Raw genomic sequence first — 5,270 nt, forward strand, 5'->3', positions numbered from 1 at the left:
ACATAGTACTGGAATTTCTAGCTAGAGCAATCAGGCAAGAGAAAGAAAGAAAAGGCACCCACATAAGAAGAGAGGATGTCAAAATAACTCTCTTCACAGACAATATGATTTTATACCTAGAAAGCCCCATAGTTTCTGCTCCAAAGCTCCTAGATCTGATAAATGACTTCATCAGTGTCTCAGGATACAAAATCAATACACAAAAATCAGCAGCATTTCTATACACCAACAACCTCCAAGCTGAGAACCTTATCAAGAATACAATTCCATTTACAATAGCCATAAAGAAAGAAAAATATACCTAGGAATACAGCAAATAATGGAGGCTAAATATCTCTACAATAGGAATTACAAGACACTGCTGAAAGTAATAAGAGATGACACACACAAATGGAGAAATACTCCATGCTCATGGATAGGTAGAATCAATATTGTTGAAATGGCCTTACTTCCCAAAGCAGTATATAGATTCAATGCTATTCCTATCAATCTTCTGATACCATTTTTCACAGAATTAGAAAAAGTTGTTCCAGAATTCATATGAAACCAAAAAAGAGCTCAAATAGCTTAAACAATCCTAAGTAAAAAGTACAGAGCCTGAGGAATCACAATACCCAACTTCAGACTATACTACAAGGCCACAGTAACCAAAACAGCATGGTACTGGTAAAAGACAGACACACCAAATGATAGAACATAATAAGAAATCCAGAAATCAGATGGCTTTGTTGCACACCCATAACCATCTGATCTTTGACAAAGTCAACAACAACAACAACAACAACAACAAAACAATTGGGAAAGAACTCCCTATTCAATAAATAGTGTTGGGATAACTGACTAGTTATATTCAGAAGATTGAAATTGGACCCCCTTCCTTACACCATACACAAAAATCAACTCAAAATGGATTAAAGACTTACAGATAAAACCCACAACTTAAAAAACCCTAGAAGAAAACCTAGGTCATACTATTCTGTACATAGCCCCTGGCAGAGTTTTCATGACAAAGGCTTCAAAAGCAATTTCAACAAACAAAAACTGGTAAGTGGGGCCTAATTTAACTAAGGAGCCTTTGCAAAGCAAAAGGAACTATTAACAGAGTAAACAGACAGCCTACAGAATGAGAGAAAATATTTGTATCTTATGCACGCAACAAATGTCTCATATCCAGAATCTATACGGAAATTAAGCAAATTAACAAGAAAAAAAAACACCCTATTAAAAAATGGGCAAAGGACATGAACAGAAACTTCTCTATAGAAGACATACACTTGGCCAATAAGCATATGAAAAAAAATGCTCAATATCACTATTTATTAGAGAAATGTAAATTAAAACCACAATGAGATATCATCTCACATTAGTCAGAATGGCTATTATAAAAAAGTTAAAAAATGACAGGTGATGCTGTAGAGAAAATGGAACACTTATATGCTGCCAGTGTGAATATAAATTAGCTCAGCCACTGTGAAAAGCACTTTGGAGATTTCTTGAAGACCTTAAAACATAACTACCATTTGGCACAGCAATCCTATTACTGGGTACATACCCAAAGGAATATAAATTATTCTACCATTAAGACACATACACATCTATGTTCATCCCAGCACTATTCACAATACCAAAGACCTGGAATCAATCTATATGCCCACCGAAAATGTGATACATATACATCATGGATTACTACACAACCATAATAAAGAATGAGATCATGTCCTTTTCAGCAACTTGGATGGAGCTGGAGGTTTTCATCCTAAGCAAATTAATACAGCAACAGAGAAGCAAATACTACATGTTCTCACTTATAAGTGGAAGCTAAACATCGAGTACATATGGACACAAAGAAGGAAACAACAGACACCAGGGCCTACGTGACGGTGAAGGGAAGGAGGAGGGTGAGGAATAAAACATTACCTATCAGGTAGTATGCTTATTACCTGCATAATGAAATAATCTGTACACCAAACCCCTGTGATGCACAATTTGCCCATGTAACAAACTTGCACATGTACTTCGTGAACCTAAAATAAAAGTTGGAAGGAAAAGAAAAACTCATTGTAAATACTCTGCCATCTATTTTTCCCATCCTTGGCCAAGGAATTTACGTAATTGGGAAGATTTGAGATTATCAAGGGAAAACCATTAAAATGTTGTCAATGTGGTCGTTTTATATGCACTGGCAGGGTATATTTGAGAACTGAGAGTCTATTTTTTTGCTATAATAGGAGGAATTTTAGCATGTACCTATCACAGGTGTTTCTAGCTCAGAGTATTGCTTCATTCTTGGCCAATAAATCAATATCGTTATATGGATACACAAAAAATCAACTGGAGTTATAAAAACAATTGTTAATAATACTGCATATTTTATGCCACTTTGTACTATTTTAAAGTGATTTTACATATTTTCCTATTTTCTTCATTTGAAGTCAGTCCACATTTTGAAAATGTTTTCTGAGTTCTGTACATTCTTATTATAAACAGTGTTTAAAGATGACCACAAAGTTCTAAGAGTGGGGAAATTTAGACATATCATTTCCAATAACATTTATTTGGTTTTTAAGTTAATGTTGCTGATAAGACTCTGCAATATAATAATTCAATGAATCCACAGTAATTTAACACCAGATAAAGAATTTATAATATTGTTCTTTCTGGGTTATTACATCTGCTTTTAAAGGTAAGTGGAGCATTGACACCTGAGGCTACAGCATTGATAATAACATTGTTACTGTAAAAGTCTCACTGCTGTTGTTTTAATTCTAAAATAAAATAAAGTTCAGTCTACCTTTCAATCAGGTGATTAACTTACTGAAGCTGCAATTGAGGTTTCCAGTTTCAAAAAGGTATGTGTCCCTGTAGGTATCCTAACCCCTAACTTTTATAGATGTTCTAGGCATCAGATGCTTACTTGCATTGTCTTTCCAGTAGTGCAATTTGTCCACACCTTCCTTGAGCATAAAAAAATATTATTAAAAGTATTTATGTAAAGCATAGTTGTCCATCAAAAATAGACATATACATTAAATAAGGCTTGGAGATGGTCTAAGAAATCTCCATGGTTTCATGGCAATATCAAAGTTGTAAAAGCAGCAAATTTCATCTAAGTTTCATTAAATGAAGAAATACTTTAGCCTGTTTGGAATCTTCTCTGTTATTTCATCGACAATCTTTTAAAATTTTTATTTCCATAGGGTTTTGGGGAACAGGTGGTATTTGGTTACATGAGTACGTTCTTTAATGGTGATTTCTGAGATTTTGGTGCACCCATCACCCAAGCAGTATGCACTGAACTCAATCTGTAGTTATCCCTTAGCACTCTCTCACCCTTTCCCCCGAGTCCCCAAAGTCCATTGTATCATTCATATGCCTTTGCGTCTTCATAGGTTAGCTTCCAATTATGAGTGAGAACATACGATGTTTGATTTTTCCATTCCTGAGTTACTTCACTTAGAATAATAGTCTCCAGTTCCATGCAGGTTGCTGCAAATACCACTAATTTGTTACCGTTTATGACTGAGTAATATTCCATCATATATATGTATACCACATTGTCTATCCACTCGTTGATTGATGGTCATTTGGGCTGCTTCCATATTTTTGCAGTTGCGAATTGCACTGCTATAAACATGTGTGTGCAAGTATCTTTTTCATATAATGACTTATTTTCCTCTGGATAGATACTCAGTAATGGGATTGCTGGGTCAAATGGTAGTTCTACTTTTAGTTCTTTAAGGAATCTTAAAGAACACTGTTCTCCATAATGGTTTTACTAGTTTACATTCCCGTCAGCAGCATAGAAGTGTTTCCTTTTCACTGCGTCCATGCCAATATCTATTATTTTTAAATTTTTTTTTATTGTGGCCATTCTTGCAGGAGTAAAGTGGTATCACACTGTGATTTTGATTTGCATTTCCCTGATAATTAGTGATGTTGACCATTTTTTTCACATGTTTGTTGGCCATTTGTATATCTTCTTTTGACAGTTGTCTATTCATGTCCTTAGTCTTCTTTGATGGGATTGTTTTGTTTTTCTTGCTAATTTGTTTGAGTTCTTTGTAAATTCTGGATATTAGTCCTTTGCTGGATGTATAGATTGTGAAGATTTTCTCTCACTCTGTGAGTTGTCTGTTTATTCTGCTGTTTCTTTGGCTATGCAGAAGCTCTTTAGTTTAAATTAAGTCTCATATATTTATCTTTGTATTTGTTACATTTGCTTTTGGTTTCTTGGTCGTGAAGTCTTTGCCTGAGCCAGTGTCTAAAAGGGTTTTTCTGATTTTATCTTCTATAATTTTTATAGGCTCACGTCTTAAATTTAAGTTCTTGATCGATCTTGAGTTGATTTTTGTATAAGGTGAGAGATGAGGATCCAGGTTCATTCTCTTACATGTGGCTTGCCAATTATCCCAGCAACGTTTGTTGAATAGGGTGTCCTTTTCCCACTTTACGTTTTTTTTTTTGCTTTGTCAAAGATCAGTCGGCTATAAGTATTTGGGTTTATTTCTGGGTTCTCTATGCTGTTCCATTGGTCTATGTGTCTATTTTTCTACTAGTACTATGCTGTTTTGGTGAATATGCCCTTATAGTATAGTTTGAAGTCAGGTAATGTGATGCCTCCAGCTTTGTTCTTTTTGCTTAGTCTTGGTTTGGCTATGTGGGCTCTTTTTTGGTTCTGTACGAATTTTAGGACTGTTTTTTCTAGTTCTTTTGTTACTTCTATTCAACATAGTATTGGAAGTCCTAGCCAGAGCAATCAGACAAGAGAAAGAAATAAAGGGCATCCAAATCGATAAAGAGAAAGTGCAACTGTCACTGTTTGCAGATGACATGATTATATACCTAGAAAACTTTAAAGACTCCTCCAAAAAGCCCCTAGAACAGATAAATAAACTCAGCAAAGTTTCAGGATACAAAATTAATGTAAGCAAATCAGTAGTTCTGCTATACACCAACAGTGACCAAGCAGGTAATCAAATCAATAACTCAACCCCTTTTACAACAGCTGCAATAAATAAATAAATAAATAAAACATGTGGGAATATACCTAACCAAGGAGGGGAAAGCTCTCTACAAGGAAAACTACAAAACAGTGCTGAAGGAAATCATAGATGACACAAAGAAATGGAAACCCATTCAATGCTCATGGGTGGGTAGAATCAATATTGTGAAAATGACCATACTGTCAAAAGCAATCTACAGATTCAATGCAATTTCCGTTGACAATCTTATCACCTCTTAAAAGCTGCTTCCAAAATTTCCTTCTATTA

Source organism: Mandrillus leucophaeus, unplaced genomic scaffold, assembly GCF_000951045.1.
Source record: "Mandrillus leucophaeus isolate KB7577 unplaced genomic scaffold, Mleu.le_1.0 Scaffold1081, whole genome shotgun sequence".
NCBI lineage: Eukaryota > Metazoa > Chordata > Mammalia > Primates > Cercopithecidae > Mandrillus > Mandrillus leucophaeus.